At 39.2% G+C, this 19,826-nt stretch overlaps 1 pseudogene; it reads left to right on the top strand.

Moving 5' to 3' along the window:
* The first annotated feature begins 3,352 nt into the window (after positions 1 to 3,352).
* On the top strand, positions 3,353 to 5,865 carry LOC136335572 (Golgi-resident adenosine 3',5'-bisphosphate 3'-phosphatase pseudogene; annotated as a pseudogene).
* Positions 5,866 to 19,826: the final 13,961 nt, after the last annotated feature.

The following is a 19,826-nucleotide window of genomic DNA, read 5'->3' as shown; positions in this document are numbered from 1 at the left end:
AGTACTCAAATTTCAATGTAATAATTACTTAATAGTACAGACTGTACATCTGGCAAAACTTAATTTCATGTTCCCTACCTTCTCATAGGTTTTTATTTCCCTAGAGTCCAGTTTCCTCATGATTTCATCTTCTTAAACTAGTCAGTGAAGAAAGGATCAGCTAAATAAATTTTCCTTGAGGTTATTAGTAATTCACTGACTCACCCTTCTAGAAAATGTTTGTATTGCAAAGTTAAAAACAGGAGCATAAAACCCATAACATTAGTAGGAACCTTTTTTGGAAGTTTATGTCATTAATATTATTTATCATAAATGGATATTAATATTACTTATCATAAATGGATACTAAATTCTGCCATACATGAAGTAGAAGTTTTTTGTTTTAATCAGGGAAATTCCAATAATGTCAGGTTATTGGTGATGTACAGAGATTTATTGACTGAATCAATAAATCAATACTCCATCATTTTAAAAAAACCTAGATATTAAACTAAGCATAAAAATGTATCTTGGCCAAAGTACAGAGATCCTGTGTGATTTTTTTTCATACTGTTAGGTTCTTTTTATTTGTTTCTTTTATTGATTTTTCTAGAGAGAGAGAGAGAGAAACATCATTTTTGTTTTTCTACTCATTTATGTATTGGTTGACTCCTGCATGTGCCCTGACCCAGGATCGAACCAGCAACCCTCATGTGGGATGACATTCCAATCAACTGAGTTTCCAGCCAGGTCCCCCTGCTTTTTAAAAAACTTTCTAAATGTTTGACATTAGCTTAAGACATAACTTAAAAAAGAAATCTAAATAAATATTCAAAATATCCACAATGTGCATACTATTTCTCCATCAAGCAATAAAGTTAAAAATCAACAATGAAATAATGACTAAAAATGTACATATGTCTAGACATTAGATAATATAAGTTAAATAATCCTTATTATAAAGAATAAATTATAAAGTAACTTTCTTAAAATGCATAATAAAATTATAGTAAAAGCTATACAAGACTATTTGAAGGATAGAAAGGAAAATGTGAAGAAATTGAGTTGCCAAATGCATTAATAAGAAAACACTAATGACTGAAAATGACAAAATAAGTAGTTATCTCAAGAAGTTGAAAAAAGAAAGAGAAGACAAGAAAAGTTATGGTCAGAGATAAATGTAACACAGAACCAAATATTAGAAAATAATAATTTGGTAAGATGGGCAAAAGTTTGGCAAGATTAAGTAAAAAGAGAAGGGACCAAAAAAATTTCTAAATAAATACTATAGAGATAAAATAAATATTATGAGCAATTATATATAATAAATATAATGACTTAAAATGGATACATTCAAAATATAAAATGCAAAAATTGGTACTTGAATACCTTTCACACCTCAAAATTTTGCCCACAGCTTTTATACAATTTTACCAAACTTGATGCTACAAAAGTATCTTCTCTTAACAAGATGTTCCAGAAGTGGACAAATAAAGAATGATGTCATACCCATTTTTTTTTCTTTTCTGAAGCTGGAAACGGGGAGAGACAGTCAGACAGACTCCCGCATGAGCCCAACCGGGATCCACCCGGCACGCCCACCAGGGGCGAAGCTCTGCCCACCAGGGGGCGATGCTCTGCCCCTCCGGGGCATCACTCTGCCGTGACCAGAGCCACTCTAGCACCTGGGGCAGAGGCCAAGGAGCCATCCCCAGCGCCCGGGCCATCTTTGCTCCAATAGAGCCTTGGCTGCGGGAGGGGAAGAGAGAGACAGAGAGGAAGGAGGGGGGTGGAGAAGCAAATGGGCACCTCTCCTATGTGCCCTGGCTAGGAATTGAACCCGGGTCCCCCGCACGCCAGGCTGACGCTCTACTGCTGAGCCAACTGGCCAGGGCCCATACCCATTTAATGAAATTAGAATATTTTTCCTTCCAAAATTAAATGAATGGGTGAAAAAAATATAGGCCCAATTTACTCATGAAAGCACAATAGTTGTCAATAAAATATGAGTTAGCTAAATCTAAAATTTGTAATAAAATAATACATATGACAATTTAAATTGGTTTTATCCCAGAAACTTCAGGATAGGTCATCAACACAAAGTCTATTACTATAATATACCATATTAGAAGTCTAAGAGAGGTCCTGGCCAGTTTGCTCACTGGTAGAGCATTGGCCCAGCATATGGATGTTCTGGGTTTGATTCCCAGAGAAGTGACCATCTGCCTCTCTACCCCTCCCTTTCTCTTCCCTTTCCTACAGCCATGATTCGACTGGCTCAAGTGAGTTTGCCTGGGGTGCTGAGGATGGCTCCATGGCCTCTGCCTCAGGCATGGGTTCAAGTTGGGGCAAATGCAGAAGTCTGTCTTTCTGCTTCCCCTTCTCTCACTGAATAAAAAGAATCTAAGAGAAAAAGTACAAGGTTATCTGTATAGTTTCCAAAAATTGCATTTGATAATATCTAACCCCATTAACAATTAAAAACTCATACAACTGATTTTAAGACAAGCCAATGTACTAAAAACATAGCAAACTTAATGGAAACAATTTAGAAAAAAATCTAAGATCAGTTATAAGATAAGAACATAGATATTTTAAACATAATGATATAAAACAAGATAAATGTATGAGTTTTAAGAAAAAAGAAAAATATTTAATATATAAATATATAGACATTATATATATATATATATATATATATATTAACTTGCAGAAAGCCCAGCAAAATTAACAAACCATTAAAAATAATGAGAAAGTCATCAAGGCTGGTAGGTAAAAAATAATCTTCCAGAATTCAGTTGCATTTTACAAAAGCAGGCTAGTAAATAATGTACTTCATAAATTTACTGTTGTGAATTGGTATCTAACAAAGAATTCAAGAAAAACAAAAATTATAACTCTACTAATATCTATTAAAAATATCTGAATAGTCTGACCTGTAGTGCACAGTGGATAAAGTGTTGACCTGAAACACTGAGGTCACCGGTTCGAAACCCTGGGCTTGCTCTGTCAAGGCATGTAAGAGAGGCAACTACTATGAGTTGCTGCTTCCCACTCCTTCCCCCACATCCTACCTCTCTCCCTATCCTCTCTCTGAAATCAATAAATAAAATCTTTAAAAAATAATAATTTTCAAAATACTTGAATGCATTATAAAGAGTTATTTTGATTGGACTAGTGTATTTGCATAAATGTAGCATTTTGCTCTCAAATTAATATGTATAGTTAGTGTATCCCAGTCAAAATTCAAGCTAGCTCTCTGATAAAATAAACAAACTCAGTTATGAATAAGTAGGGGAGCATAAAGTCCTCAAAGAGATCAATCAATTCTGAAACGAAGAACAAAAATGGCATGTGCAGAACACTGTTAACAATGCCCATGTCCATGTCCACATCCATTCCACCTCCCTCAGATGTAGTCACTGTCAGTATTCAGGCTGCAAATCAGGTGCTGCTCAAAGTGAGGTGAGGTCTTATCAAGGCTCTTCCTCTACCAGGCGACTCAGAGACAGAAAGGTCTTTGTACATCCTCTCAGACAGCGCTGGTGGGGAATTCTTGAATGTGAACTCACTCCTGAAGCCTCCTGGGCAGCAGCAGCTGCTCTGGGCCAGTTTTATAAGCTGAGGGTAACTTTCCAAGAAGCCCCACCTAAAGCCCACAAGTTCAGCCACTTCAGTGATTTTTGAAACACACAATTACTTATATTGAAACCCATCTGACTGTAGAAAAAACTCTGCCATAGTTTATATTCCCTGTGCCAAACCTCTATGATGCTGTCACATGTGATTCCAAGTCATATTACAGTCATAATAAAAACAGTATGCCACTAGTAAAAGTAAAAGGCGAAAGATTTATGCGATCTGAAGAGAAACCAGAGTATGCCACTAGTAAAAGAATACAAGAAATAGGTCAATATAAATAAAATGAGTACAGAGAACCAGATTCATCTATAAGTAGAAACTTGATGTATAATAAAGAAGGAACTGCAACTCCCTGGGGAAAAAAATGGATCATCTAACAGATAAAGTTGTAAAACCTGGCTTACTACTTGGAGAGGGAAAAAATAAAAACTCCTGTTTTATGCCAAAATACTAATAAGGATTAAAACTCTAAGTAAGAAAGTCAGTTGAAGGAAAGTCATGATAGTAACTCTATCACTTGGAGTGGGGGAAAGTTCTTCACAAGGACCCTGAGTACACCAGCAATTACATGCGTAAGAAATTACCTAAGAAAAGAAAACACATCCACAAAAATATTTATACATGACTGTTGAGAGTAACTTTGTTCATTATAGCCTTAAACTGGAAGCAACTCAAAAATGCCCTCAGTAGAAGAAGGTGTAGCCATGCCCATGGGTTTTGCACATGCACAGACTCCGAGGTACACAGCGGTGTAAAGGAGTCAGCTAGTTGCACGGCATATAGCGGCATCTCCCCAACGTTAATGCAGAGCAAAACAAACAGACACAGAAAAGCGCCTGTGATTGACAAGAGACATGGGGGACTTTCTGAGATCATGAAAACTTTAAACATCACAATTGGGGTACTGGGTGTGTGAGTGTGCATTTGTAAAACTCAAATGTTACACTTAAAAGTTGCTCATTTCACTATGTGCAAATTTTACTTTATTGTAGAAATTAAAGGAAATGTAATTATTTTTTTTAAAAAACCATCCTTCACCTTCTGATGGTTGGCTAGTGTGGGTAGGAGACCCACTGGCCACCCAGGAAAGCCGGGCACACAGAGGACGCAGGTGCGCTTCCCAGCTCAGCTGTTCCTAAGAAGGAGCAGCTGTGAGTGGCCAGCCAAGTGTGCTCTGTGGACCTCGTCGGCATTGCCTGTCCTCACCAGGGTGACTGTGTTTTACCTGCTGGGGCTTGGGGTGCTCTACCTGGCTGGCAGCTTCAACCTCTTTAGCCTGGCCAGGGAGTCCAGCAGCGGCCCAGTGCATCCAAGGCCGCAGTCCATGGTGGCACCACCTGGACCAACGAGAGATACTGGCGATAATTGCTGCCCACCGGCTGCAGTGGTGACAAAGAGCAGCGTCCGCGAGGACAAAGTCCTCCAGAAGAAGAATGAAAAAACCAAGGAGCCCACGACAAGACGACCAGCAGGGACGTGCTGTCCAACTGCAAGAGGTTCTATGCACTCAAGACCTCCTCCCTAACGTGCACATAAACGTGGAAGAACAGTGGATGCAACCGATCAGGACCTTATCTTCTTATGGAATCGTAAAATTCCTGAAGACGTCCTGAAGAAAATAGCCATCCCTAAAAAGGTACCAGCAGAAGTGTAACTGTCTGGGTCAACCCACTAGATGCTACACAGGAATATACGAGAATCTTTGAAGGTATGTCGCTACTATGTTGTGTATGGCTGTAAATGGTAAACCCATCCTAGGAGTAATGCATATGCCATTTTTTTCAAACACACTGCTTGGGCAATGGTAGATGGCAGGCTATGTGGAAGCTGGCACTTCCCACAATGAGAAGGCCCCAGGGATTGTTGTGGCTGCCACCCAGGTTGCTCTTCAAACTTTTGGAAACCAGACTACAATTACCCCAACTGATGATAAAGTTTGAGCACTGTCCAGTGTGCCTGGAAAGAGTCATAGAAAAGCTGATCTATATATTCATGTGACATACATCAAAAAATGGGATATATGTGCTGGCAAATTCATTTTAAAAGCTTAAAAGCTGTGTGTGGGGGGGGGGGCATATGACCACCTTGAATGGTGAAGAAATCAGTTACACTAGTTCCCAGGGCATTGAAGGCAGGCTCCTGGCTAGCATCAGAATGAACCACCAAGCTTTGGTTTAAAAACTCTCAGATCTAGAAAAGACAGGACGTAAATTAACAAAGTTGATTACAGATCACAGCTCTTAACTGAATGGCCAGCCTGAAACTATGCAGGCTTCAAATGATCAGTGGAGAGTACACCTGATTAAGGCCATCCCAAACTTTTTGAAGTATTTATGAAGCAGCAGAGATTTATTTTCCCTGTAATAAGGTGCAAGATCAGAGAAGATAGGTTGCTTTCTGTATCAAGTATTGTCTTAATTTTTGAGACTCTTTTCTCAGTTGTCATACACAAAGCACATATATATGTAAATTATAATCTATAGCTGAATTTACACTGTTGTGAAATACCATTTTCACACATCACAAATCTTCATTCTTTGTACTTTTATGTAGAATTGGGCTAAAGAAAAGATTGATTTCATATAGGAGTTTAAAATAAATTAATTTGGGGCTTTTACCCCTAATTCAAATGTAAAGCATAAGAAGCCACACCTTCATTAATACACAACAAGTGTTTTATTTATTTGTTCCTGAATATTTCTTATACATGAAAAAATAAAAAGCTTTAAAAAAGCCCATGGCCCTGGACAGTTTGCTTAGTGGATAGAACATCAGCCCAGGGTGAGGACATCCTGGGTTCAATCCCTGATCAGGGCACATAGGAGAATCAACCATCTGCTTCTCTCCACCTCCCTCTTCCTCTTCTCTTCTTCTCTCCCTCCCACTGCCAGTGATTCAACTGGTTCAAATGTTGGCCCTGGGCATTGAGGGTCGCTCCATTGGTCCTAGCATCAGCCTCAGGTGCTAAAAATAGCTTGGTTGATTCCAGCATCCACTCCACCCAAGGGTTGCCAGGTGGATATCAGTTGGGGCACATGCAGGAGTCTGTCTTTCTATCTCCCCTCCACTCACTTAAACAAACAAAAACACTAGTCATGAAGCAAAAACCTAACAAATTTGATTATGTCAACATTTAGGTTTTTTGGTCAATAAAAAAATGAAGCAGCTCAGGCCAGATAGTTCAGTTGGTTAGGCATCTTCTGAAAGCGAGGTTGCTTGTTTGATCCCTGGTCAAGGTACATACAGGAACAGAATAATGTTTTTGTCTCTCTCCCTCTCCCTTTCTCTCTTGCTTTAAATCAATAAATTAAGTAAAAAAGCCTGATCAAGCAGTGGCACAGTAAATAAGGCATTGGCCTGAGATGCTGAGGACCAGGTTTGAAATCCTGAGGTCACTAGCTTAAGCATCAGATCATCAGCTTGAACACGGGGTCACTGGCTTCAGTGTGGAATCATAGACATGGTCCCATGGTCACTGACTTGAGCCCAAAGGATTCTGGCTTGAAGCTCAAGGTTGCTGGCTTGATCCTAAGCTCACTGGCTTGAGCAAGGGGTCCCTGGCTTGGCTGGAACCCTCTGGTCATGGCACATATGAGAAAGCAATCAACGAACAATTAGTGTGACACAACTATGAGTTGATGTTTCTCACCTCTCTCCCTTCCTTTCTGTCTGTCCCTATCAGTTTCTCTCAAAATAAAATAAAATAAAATAATTAAGAAAATAAAACAAAGCAAGAAAATGCCTGGTAAGAACAGATATTTGCAATGGCTGACTAATATTATTTGCTTGACCAAACTTTAGTCAGTTTTCTGAACCTTCTCCGAGGCCCATATGTGCACTTTGTTCAAAACTCCAGTATTATCAAGAAACCCAAAAAGAAAGTGTAAAATTTTTTTAATTAATTAATTTATTTTTCTGAAGCTGGAAATGGGGAGAGACAGACAGACTCCCGCATGCGCCTGACCGGGATCCACCTGGCACGACCACCAGGGGTGACGCTCTGCCTACCAGGGGGTGATGCTCTGCCCCTCCAGGGGGTCGCTCTGCCACGACCAGAGCCACTCTAGCACCTGGGGCAGAAGCCAAGGAGCCATCCCCAGCGCCCGGGCCATCTTTGCTCCAATGGGGCCTTGGCTGCGGGAGGGGAAGAGAGAGACAGAGAGGAAGGAGGGGAGGGTGTAGAAGCAAATGGGCGCTTCTCCTATGTGCCCTGGCCAGGAATCGAACCCAGGTCCCCCGCACGCCAGGCTGACGCTCTACTGCTGAGCCAACCGGCCAGGGCGAAAGTGTAAAATTTTAATTTATAATATGAAATATATATTTGGATATTTGATCTTTATCCCATTTCTGGTACAGAGCTCTTCAAACATTTGCAAGACCCCAGTGATAAGAGCACTAGGGTGTTGGAGGAAAGCCAACACACCACGTGACTTTCGGTTCCCATCCTGAGAAAGTGAAGGTCAAGACCAAGCATACATGACTGAAGGCAGTTTTGTCCAGGGAAGGCCCAAGGACACAAATGCTTGGCCCTGCTGGAGCTTTCTTCAGGGTAGGAATCAGGCAGTAGATGGTGTGGTGTTGCCTCAGAAAGGGCAAGAGAAATCTAATCAGCTTTGCAAAACTAAATAATAAAATTATACACTGTATTCTGTTTGTTAGTTTCTTATGCATGATGTCATGTTTCTGCTTAATAAATTGGATAACTGATCTCTCTAAGCAGGTCAATCTTGGAAACATTAGAGTCCTCCATTTGCAGTGTTGTCACTGCCTCATTCCTTTGTAGCTCCTCTTCATGAGACCCTGAATACCAACAACAAATGGCGCCTGAACAGGGGACGTGAGGAGGAAATAAGTCTTCGAGACTGCTTTTGATTTTCAGCCCAAAGGAACCAGAGGGATTCCTGCGGACAGGTAAGTCCTTACTCTGGGATAGTGGAGCAATGAGGAATTCCCCATCAAGTGACTACGAAGCCTATTGCCTATTTGCAGTTGCTTAAGAGATTGTTACATAGTTTCAAAATCAAAGTTAAGAAAGAAACTTTAGACGAAATATGGTATTTAGTTAGAAGGCATTGTTATTGGTTTACCCCTACAGGAAAAATTTACTTAACTTATGACAGTGAGGATTAGTAATGAAGTCTCTCTGGAGAGCTCATCAGAGTGGAGAAATCATTCCTTTACAAGGCTGGTCCGATGGTAGTGGGTTATCAGAACTTATTAGTTTGCCGCTCAGCCAGAATTGGGGTGGAGGAGAAGCCTCAGCATGATCAACCTGAACTGCCAGTTACAGCATTTTTTTTTTTTATAAATTTTTATTAATGGAAATGGGATGACATTAATAAATCAGGGTACATATATTCAAAGAAAACATGTCTAGGTTATTTTGTCATCAAATTATGTTGCAAACCCCTCACCCAAAGTCAGATTGTCCTCCGTCACCCTCCATCTAGTTCTCTGTGCCCCTCCCCCTCCCCCTAACTCTCTCCCTCCCTCCCTCCCATGTCCTCCCTCCCCCCCCCCACCCTTGATAACCACCACACTCTTGTCCATGTCTCTTAGTCTCATTTTTATGTTCCACCAATGTATGGAATCATGTAGTTCTTGTTTTTTTCTGATTTACTTATTTCACTCCTTATAATGTTATCAAGATCCCACCATTTTGCTGTAAATGATCTGATGTCATCATTTCTTATGGCTGAGTAGTATTCCATAGTGTATATGTGCCACATCTTCTTTATCCAGTCTTCTATTGAAGGGCTTTTTGGTTGTTTCCATGTCTTGGCCAATGTGAACAGTGCTGCAATGAACATGGGGCTACATGTGTCTTCACGTATCAATGTTTCTGAGTTTTTGGGGTATATACCCAGTAGAGGGATTGCTGGGTCATAAGGTAGTTCTATTTTCAGTTTTTTGAGGAACCACCATACTTTCCTCCATAATGGTTGTACTACTTTACAGTCCCACCAACAGTGAATGAGGGTTCCTTTTTCTCCACAGCCTCTCCAACATTTGCTATTACCCGTCTTGTTGATAATAGCTAATCTAACAGGAGTGAGGTGGTATCTCATTGTAGTTTTGATTTGCATTTCTCTAATAACTAATGAAGCTGAGCATCTTTTCATATATCTGTTGGCCATTTGTATCTCTTCCTGGGAGAAGTGTCTGTTCATGTCCTCTTCCCATTTTTTTATTGGATTGCTTGTTTGTTTGTTGTTGAGTTTTATGAGTTCTTTGTAAATTTTGGATATTAGGCCCTTATCTGAGCTGTCGTTTGAAAATATCAGTTCCCATATAGTTGGCTGTCTGTTTATTTTGATATCAGTTTCTCTTGCTGAGCAAAAACTTTTAATTCTGATGTAGTCCCATTCATTTATGTTTGCCTTCACTTCTCTTGCCATTGGGGTCAAGTTCATAAAATGTTCTTTAAAACCCAGGTCCATGATTTTAGTACCTATGTCTTCTTCTATGTACTTTATTGTTTCAGGTCTTATATTTAGGTCTTTGATCCATTTTGAATTAATTTTAGTACACGGGGACAGGCTGTAGTCGAGTTTCATTCTTTTGCATGTGGCTTTCCAGTTTTCCCAACACCATTTGTTGAAGAGGCTTTCTTTTCTCCATTGTGTGTTGTTGGCCCCTTTATCAAAGATTATTTGACCATATATATGTGGTTTTATTTCTGGGCTTTCTATTCTGTTCCATTGGTCTGAGTGTCTATTTTTTTGCCAATACCATGCTGTTTTGATTATCGTGGCCCTATAATATAGTTTAAAGTCAGGTATTGTAATGCCCCCAGCTTCATTCTTTTTCCTTAGGATTGTTTTGGCTATTCGGGGTTTTTTATAGTTCCATATAAATCTGATGATTTTTTGTTCCATTTCTTTAAAAAATCTCATAGGGATTTTGATGGGAATTGCATTAAATTTGTATATTGCTTTGGGTAATATGGCCATTTTGATTATATTTATTCTTCCTATCCAAGAACAAGGAATATTTTTCCATCTCATTGTATCTTTTTCGATTTCCCTTAACAATGCTTTGTAATTTTCATTATATAGGTCCTTTACGTTCTTTGTTATGTTTATTCCTAGGTATTTTATTTTTTTTGTTGCAATCGTGAAGGGGATTATTTTTTTGAGTTCGTTTTCTAATATTTCATTGTTGGCATATAGAAAGGCTATGGACTTTTGTATGTTAATTCTGTATCCTGCGACCTTACTGTATTGGTTTATTGTTTCTAATAATCTTTTTGTGGAGTCCTTCGGGTTTTCGATGTATAGGATCATATCATCAGCAAAAAGTGATAGCTTTACTTCTTCTTTTCCGATATGGATGCCTTTTATTTCTTTGTCTTGTCTGATTGCTCTGGCCAGAACTTCTAGCACCACGTTGAATAAGAGTGGAGAGAGTGGACAACCCTGTCTTGTTCCTGATTTAAGGTAGAAAGTCCTCAGTTTTATGCCGTTTAATAGGATGTTGGCTGATGGTTTATCATATATGGCCTTTATCATGTTGAGATATTTTCCTTCTATACCCATTTTGTTGAGAGTCTTAAACATAAAATTGTGTTGTATTTTATCAAAAGCCTTTTCTGCATCTATAGATAAGATCATGTGGTTTTTGTTCTTTGTTTTGTTGATATGGTGTATTACGTTAACCGTTTTGCGTATGTTGAACCATCCTTGAGATTCTGGGATGAATCCCACTTGATCATGATGTATTATTTTTTTAATATGTTGTTGTATTCGGTTTGCCAGTATTTTGTTTAGTATTTTAGCATCTGTATTCATTAGAGATATTGGTCTGTAGTTTTCTTTCTTTGTGCCATCTTTGCCAGGTTTTGGTATGAGGGTTATGTTGGCCTCATAAAATGTGTTTGGAAGTATTGCTTCTTCTTCAATTTTTTGGAAGACTTTGAGTAGAATAGGAACCAAGTCTTCTTTGAATGTTTGATAGAATTCACTAGTATAACCATCTGGGCCTGGACTTTTATTTTGGGGGAGATTTTTAATAGTTTTTCCTATTTCCTCCCTGCTGATTGGTCTGTTTAGGCTTTCTGCTTCTTCATGACTCAGTCTAGGAAGGTTGTATTGTTCTAGGAATTTATCCATTTCTTCTAGATTGTTGTATTTGGTGGCATATAATTTTTCATAGTATTCTACAATAATTCTTTGTATTTCTATGATGTCTGTGGTGATCTCTCCTCTTTCATTTTGGATTTTATTTATTTGAGTCCTGTGTCTTTTTTCCTTGGTGAGTCTTGCCAAGGGTTTGTCAATTTTGTTGATCTTTTCAAAGAACCAGCTCCTTGTTTTATTGATTTTTTCTATAGTTTTTCTGTTCTCTTTTTCATTTATTTCTGCTCTGATTTTTATTATCTCCTTTCTTCGGCTGGTTTTGGGTTGTCTTTGTTCTTCTTTTTCTAGTTCCTTAAGGTGTGAAGTTAAGTGGTTTACTTCGGCTCTCTCTTGTTTGTTCATATAGGCCTGAAGTGATATGAACTTTCCTCTTATTACTGCTTTTGCTGCATTCCAGAGATTCTGATATGTCATATTTTCATTTTCATTTGTCTGTATATATCTTTTGATTTCTGCGCTTATTTCTTCTTTGACCCATTCATTTTTTAGAAGTGTGTTGTTTAGTTTCCACATTTTTGTGGGTTTTTCCCCCTCTTTTTTGCAGTTGAATTCTAGTTTCAAGGCTTTATGATCAGAAAATATGCTTGGTACAATTTCAATTTTTCTAAATTTGCTGATATTGTCTTTGTGGCCCAACATATGGTCAATTCTTGAGAATGTTCCATGTACACTAGAGAAAAATGTATACTCTGTCGCTTTGGGATGAAGTGTCCTGTAGATGTCTATCATATCCAGGTGTCCTAGTATTTCGTTTAAGGCCACTATATCTTTATTGATTCTCTGTTTGGATGACCGATCTAGAGCCGTCAGCGGTGTATTGAGGTCTCCAAGTATGATTGTATTTTTGTTAGTTTTTGTTTTAAGGTCAATAAGTAGCTGTCTTATATATTTTGGTGCTCCTTGGTTTGGTGCATATATATTAAGGATTGTTATGTCTTCTTGATTCAACTTCCCCTTAATCATTATGAAATGACCATTTTTGTCTCTGAGTACTTTTTCTGTCTTGTAGTCAGCATTATTAGATATGAGTATTGCTACGCCTGCTTTTTTTTGGGTGTTGTTTGCTTGGAGTATTGTTTTCCAGCCTTTCACTTTGAATTTGTTTTTATCCTTGTTGCTTAGATGTGTTTCTTGTAGGCAGCATATAGTTGGATTTTCTTTTTTAATCCATTCTGCTACTCTGTGTCTTTTTATTGGTAAGTTTAATCCATTTACATTTAGTGTAATTATTGACACTTGTGGGTTCCCTACTGCCATTTTATAAATTGCTTTCTGTTAGTTTTGTATCTACTTTGATTCTTCTCTTTTGTTTTTCTATCATTTGTTTTTGTTTGTTTGTGTTCCATACTTCTTTCCTCTGTTGCTACCTTTTTTAAGTCAAGTGTTTTTGTGGTGGTTTTTTTAAGGGTGGTTACCATTAAGTAATGAAAAGGGTACCTACCATATTCATTGTAGTACCCTATCTTATAAGTATTTCTGCACTTCATCATCCTTTGCTACTGTTAATCTCCATCCTCTCCCCCCTTTTTTTCCTTTGTTGTCACAGTTTAAGTTTGGTTTTATTGTGTTCTTGGTGGAGCTGTTACTTGTGGTGTTGTTTTCTTTTGTTCTTTGAATCTGGTTGGAAAACCCCCCTTGGTATTTCCTGGAGTGGGGGCTTTCTGTTGATAAATTCTCTCATCTTTTCTGTATTTGTGAATGTTTTTATATCTCCTTCATACTTGAAGGATAGCTTTGATGGGTATAGTATTCTTGGCTGAAAGTTCCTCTCTTTCAGGGCTTTAAATATTGGGGTCCACTCTCTTCTAGCTTGTAGAGTTTCTGCTGAGAAATCTGATGATAATCTAATAGGCCTTCCTTTATATGTTGTACTCTTCTTTTCCCTGGCTGCCTTGAGAATTTTTTCTTTGTCATTGGTTTGTGTCATCTTTATTATGATGTGCCTTGGAGTGGGTTTGTTGGGGTTAAGAAAACTTGGTGTTCTGTTTGCTTCTTGAATTTGAGGCTTTAGTTCCTTCCACAGGCTTGGGAAGTTCTCGTCTATTATTTGTTTGAGTATATTCTCCATTCCATTTTCTATCTCTTCTCCCTCTGATATATCTATTATTCTTATGTTATTCTTTCTGATGGAGTCAGACAATTCCTGTAGGGCTTTCTCATTTTTTATTATTTTTGAGTCTCTTTCTTTTTCTCTCTGTTGTGCCTCAAGTTGTTTGTCTTCTATTTCACTAATCCTATCTTCAATCTGGGCTGTTCTGTTAGCTAAGCTTGTTACCTCGTTTTTCAGCTCGTGAATTGAGTTTTTCATTTCTGTTTGATTTGTTTTTATAGTTTCAATTTCCTTGGTAATATATTCTTTGTGTTCATTGAGTTGTTTTCTGATCTCCCTATATTGCCTTTCTGTGTTTTCTTGTATATCTCTGAGTATTTTTAAGATTTCTATTTTAAATTCTCTGTCATTTAGCTCCAAGGCTTCCAATATGTTAAGTCTTTTCTCCATAGATTTTTCCACATCTATTTGTGTTACCTCTCTTTCTTTTGTATCCATAATATTCGATTTCCTCTTTCTTATCGGCATCTGAGGGTGGTCTTATTGATAGCACTAATTAGAATTAATAAAGAGTAAAAAGAAAAAAAAAAGGGTAAAACACCCCACAAAAAAAAAACAGTAATAATTTATTATTTCCCCCTTTTTTTCTCTCTTCTCTTTCCCTCCTCTCCCCTCCTCAGGGAAATATCGTGCCTATAATGGAGGGCCTGATTTGGGGTGAAGAGTTCAAGGGGCAAAAAAAAGGGAGTAGGGACCTACTAAATGCAAAAAAAAAAAAAAAAGGAAGAAAATCTTAGACAAGCATAAGATGGTTTGCTTGTAAGTGATGGTCAACTAAGAGATATAATGAGAGGGATAAGAGGGAATCAGAAAAAAGGACCAAAAAAGAATAATAAAGAAGAAAAAATAAAAATAATAAGTAAAAATCTGTTGTATTAAGTGGAGCGAAGACTAAATACAATGGAGACCTTGGGTTGGGAGGACCCAAAATGCCACAAAAATAAACAAACAAGAAAAAATAAATAAAAACAAAAGCAAAAAAGAGAAATAAAGCCAAAAAAAAGCCTTGAGTCCCAAATTAACTAATTTGTTCGTGATTGAGGATTATATGGGAGGAAAGTAAAATGAGCAAAGAAAAAACGAATAGAAAGGAAAAAATAAGAAAAAGAGAAAAACGAAGGAAGAAATAAAATAGGAGGAGAAAAAAACAAAATAAAGCAAGACAAAAAAAAAACAAAAGAGGAGAGAGTGAGAGTTAAGTGTTTTGGAGTATAACCTTAAAGGAGGGTGAGGATGAAGAAGAAAAATAAAATGCAACACTCATGGGTAGTGTAGTTCAAGAAAGGGGAAGCATAAGATGGGCAGAGAATAGAAGGACCGAGGTGGAGGAAATAAAGGCAAAAAGATAGAAGAAACAAACAACAACAACAACAAAAAAAATTAGTGGATCAAGTTGTAAAGTCTGTGGGTTTTTCTTGATTTTGAGAGGTTAACTTCTTCCTTTTTCTTTTCTCTCCCTCTTCCTAGTCAGTGACTCTGTACCCCAGGCTCTGCCCCTGTGTCACTCTTAGGTAGGGATTTGCAGTTGATGGGATTCTATGGCAATGTCATATAGTTGGCTTTAGTCTTGCTGGAAGTAAAGGCTTGTTGGCGTTTGCAGGGTCCAACGATGAGAGAGTTTGCTTTCCTGGATTCTCTCTCCTAGTCCCCCCTTTCTGAATTAGCAGCCTGGTGATCCAGCTATAAGGCTGCAACTGCTTCTGCCTGGGGAGTAAGAGGCTCAAAGAGCTGGGAAATTTCCACTCTATCCCCACTCAGTGCAAGGCTTTGGGAAAGGCTCTGACAGTCAGGGCCTCCAGTGTAATCAGGCGGGGGTGGGAGTCAATTGTTGTCAAGGTGACTGTTCAGCGCCTATCATTTAGTTGGACCTCTCAACCCAGGCTTTCCACACTTTGTAGCCTGTTTTTGCAGGGAAGAAGAGGCACTAGTCTCTGCTTACGACTAGTGTAGTATAGACCTTATTATCTGCCAAGTCCTTCTTGTTAGCGTTTATCCCTGAATATGGAGGCTCTATCAATCAGAAGTTGCCCCCGCCCCTTTAGCGAGAGGCACTAAAAAATATCACGCCTCTTGTCTTGGATCGCTGAACTGAGAGAGATCTTATCAATTAGAACCAAGGGTGCGCAGATTTTATGGGTTAAGCTAATTTCAGTGATTGGGTCGCAGCTGTGCTTCCGAAGGTATTTTCGGCTGCCTGCGTGCGCCCCTCCCCCAACGCTTGATTGTTAGCTTGAATGGCTGGGTGAGGTGCCCCGCCCACAGAGAGAATCTCCCAAGCCTCTCCCGCTAGCCCCACCGCTGGCGGCTGGACCACACCAGGCGCAGGATAATGGAGCCCCCTGGGTGTGCGGGCCAGCAGGGCGCCCTGGGCGCGTGGAATGCCCAAGGCACGCGCGCGAATGGGGCGCTCCGGGCACCGGTGGCCGGCGACCCCCACTCGCAGTGTGCGGGCCGCTGGGAACGTCAGCGGTGCTCAACCGGATCGGGCGCGCGCGCAGCTGCTCGCAGCGGCTCGCGGCGGCGGCTCGTGGCGGCCGCTCGCCGTGGCGGTTCGCGGCGGCCGCTCGCGGTGGCGGTTCGCGGCGGCCGCTCGCGGCGGCTCGCGGTTCCCAAGTATATGGGCTGACTCACCGCAGGCGCACTCCCTCGCGGCTTGAATGAGCGTTGCTGCGGTAGCTTCCTCCACACCCTCGTCTCTCAGATTCAAGTGATAACAGTCCTTTTGCTTTCAGTTTGTGTGGAACTCCGGAATGCTCCGAGGATAAATTTTTCTGTTTCTAGTTGATAAATTTGTTGTGATTTAGGGGAGAGCTTTCGGACGCGCTTCTCACGGCACCATTTCCGTGACGTCACTCCCAGTTACAGCATTTATAGAATTTTAGAATGGATAGGAGACTCCGGTATTAGGAAAGTTACAGCTTTTCCTATTATGGTCTGATTTTCTTTAATGTTTTAGCTACAAGTCTCAAACTATCATTTTGTTTCTTTCTTATTCTTTGCCTGGAAATTTAGACAGGGGACTCCTGATGGATCCGATTATAAAATCTTTCAGCAGCTGTAAGTTTTTTTTTCTCGGGGAGATTTTGTTCAGTTACATCCATCGTTAATCTCTCTGTCAGAAAAATGACTTGACTGAGATCAGGCAGGCATCTAGTCTGATTGTGGTCTAAAATTCTGGGTTTCTCTCTTGTTTGTCTGGTTTGTCTGATTCTAGTTTCTATTTAGTTTTTGTTTGATGTTGTCTACAATGTGATTTTTTTAAGGCCTGAATTAAGTTCTTGCATGCAAAAATTGGAAATGCTGGCCCTTATATTAAAAAAAATAGTTTCATCTCTACACTTTTTGTTTTAAAATTAGAACTTGTAAGGAGCACTCATTTAAATTTAAATTGAATGGAATGTGGATCCTTAAGACTTTCTAATTTTGTTAATGTATTGTAAGGTATATTGGGAGTTAGAAGCCAAATAGTAATTCAAGTATTAGGATTAATCAAAATTATATGTTATACTTGTATTTCTGTGCTGAAAATTGTCTTATTTGTGTGTAAAGATGTGCTCAGATCTGTGAAACAAAGGAATTAAACAAATTAAGCAGGGCCCTGATAAGTCATTTCAAGAATTTGTCTCAAGCTGCTTCAGGCAGTTGGCTGCTTGTCAGACCACATCCTGCAAAAGGGGTCCCAAGGAATGTGGGAATTTGGCTCCTCTAATTCCCTGAAATAGACTTTACAATGCTCTTAGATATAGAAGCTGATGCATCTGTTATTGCTAAGCAACTTTGGTTTTCTTCCTGGCCCACTTATGCAGGTCAATAAACCACAAGGCTTAGGGCAAAGTAAATTTTCCAAACAAAGCTCTAAGTTTCTTACAATGGGAAGATAACAAAGGTCATTTGGCCTTTGATGAAGAAGAACATTTGTCTTCTAAACAATTAAAGGAGCGACTTTTTGAATTACAGTCTAAACTTTCTGGCCTGGAGATTTGACAGGAGTACTAACTCTTTCAAAACTGACCTCCGTCTCCTCCTTCTGTTGCTTCCTCTGCTCCATCACCATTTTCCTTGTATCCAGCCCTATCCACAGAATCCCCCTCTCTAATCCATTTGTGGATTCAGTACCTATTGATGTACCTGAAAAACAAACTAAGGGACCCATTCTTACACCTCTAATGAAAGGAATAATGCAGGCTAGACAAGAAGGGGATTTAGAATTCATAAGTCCAGCATTAGAAGCTTTTCCTGTCACACTCACTCCATTTGGACCTAATCCACAATTCCCCTAAGGAGGTTTTTATGCTCAATATGACCAAATCCCTGTCAAAATTCTTAAAGAGTTAAAAACGGCTTGCTCCCAGTATGGAACTAACTCTCCTTATACTCAGAGACTGTTATCTTCTTTCACAGACTCTGAACATTTAATCTCAAAACATTGAGAGATATTAGCTTGGACTGTTCTTTCAAAAGTGGAATATTTACAATTTATGACTTGGTGGGAGGGTCAGGCTTGTATTCAAGTGAATCGGAATGCTAATGCTAACCCTCCTGTTAATATTACATGAGATGAGCTTTTTGGACAGGGACAGTTTGCTGATTCACAACAGCAATGTGGGAAAAATATGAGGGCAAGGATTTGTTCTTATCTCCACAGATATGGGAGAACAGTGGCTACCTTCCAGAAAATTGAAGCCTCGGTATGAGTCGGAAGTGGAAGAGAGGGAGATTTAACATCTTTGAGCCACCAGAAGAAGAAATAGAGAGACTAAGTCTAGAGCCAAAGATTATCTGAGAAGTAAAGATTAAGACAAATGAAACACAAAAAGCTGAACCGCCTACTTGGGGGCAACTGAAAAAACTTACCCAGGAGGCAGAAAATGTTTAAATTGGGACTAAGACTCCAAAACATCCTTGACTCTGTTTTTGGCAATGTTGTTTGTTGTGTCTGTAACAATAAGCGGAACTGACTATTCTTACTGTTTATATTCCTAATCTCCTTTAAATAGGCCTGTTAACTGGAAAAACACCCCCCTTTTCCATTTATGTTAATAATTCTGTTTGGCTTCCAGGACCATTTGACAGCCATGAACGCTTAAGGCCTGAAGAAGAAGGATGGGTTATTTGAAATTATACTTGGGCTCAAGTGGATTACCCATTTGTATAGGTACAGGAAATCATTACTTAAAGATAAAATCACTGGGTTGGTTATAATTTTCCTTGGGATAGTTAGAAGACATTTGCTTAATCAAGGCCATATGCCTATAGAAATACAACAATTGCAACAAGATATATATGACACTTCCAGAGGAAAAAAAAAGTGCTTTCGAGTACACCTTTATTAAGTAATATTGCTGATAAATGATCTGAACTAGACCCTGTTAAACATTTACAATTATCAGAAGCTTCTACAATAAATGCATTAATTGTCTTTGCTGTTTTATGTTTTTGTAATTGCTAAGTCTGGAGAAAGAGTAGAAGTGATGTGCGTCATTCCAAAGGACGAGCCTCCATGTAAACACCATAATGTTGCAGAATGAGTTAAAGAAAAAAGGGGGAGATATTGGAAGAAAACAAAAGCACAAAGTGACTTTCTGTTCCCATCCTGAGAAAGTGAAAGTCAAGACCAAGCATACATGACTGAAGGCTGTCGCATCTGGAGAAGGCCCAAGGACATGATGTTTGGCCTTGCTGGAGCTTTCTGCAGGTCAGGAATCAGACAACAGATGATGTGGTGTTATGTCTCAGAAACGGCAAGAGAAATCTAATCAGTTTTGCAAAACTAAATAACAAAATTGTACACTGTATTCTGTTTGTTAGTTTCTTACATATGATGTCATGTTTCTGCTTAATAAATTGGATAACTGATCTCTCTCAGGCACCTCAATCCTGGAGAGATTGGGGTCCTCCACTTGCAGTATTGTTGCTGCCTCATTCCTTTGCGGCTCCTCTTCATGAAACCCTGAATA

The sequence above is a fragment of the Saccopteryx bilineata genome, chromosome 4, assembly GCF_036850765.1.
Source record: "Saccopteryx bilineata isolate mSacBil1 chromosome 4, mSacBil1_pri_phased_curated, whole genome shotgun sequence".
Lineage (NCBI taxonomy): Eukaryota > Metazoa > Chordata > Mammalia > Chiroptera > Emballonuridae > Saccopteryx > Saccopteryx bilineata.
This window is presented reverse-complemented; position numbering and strand designations above follow the sequence as displayed.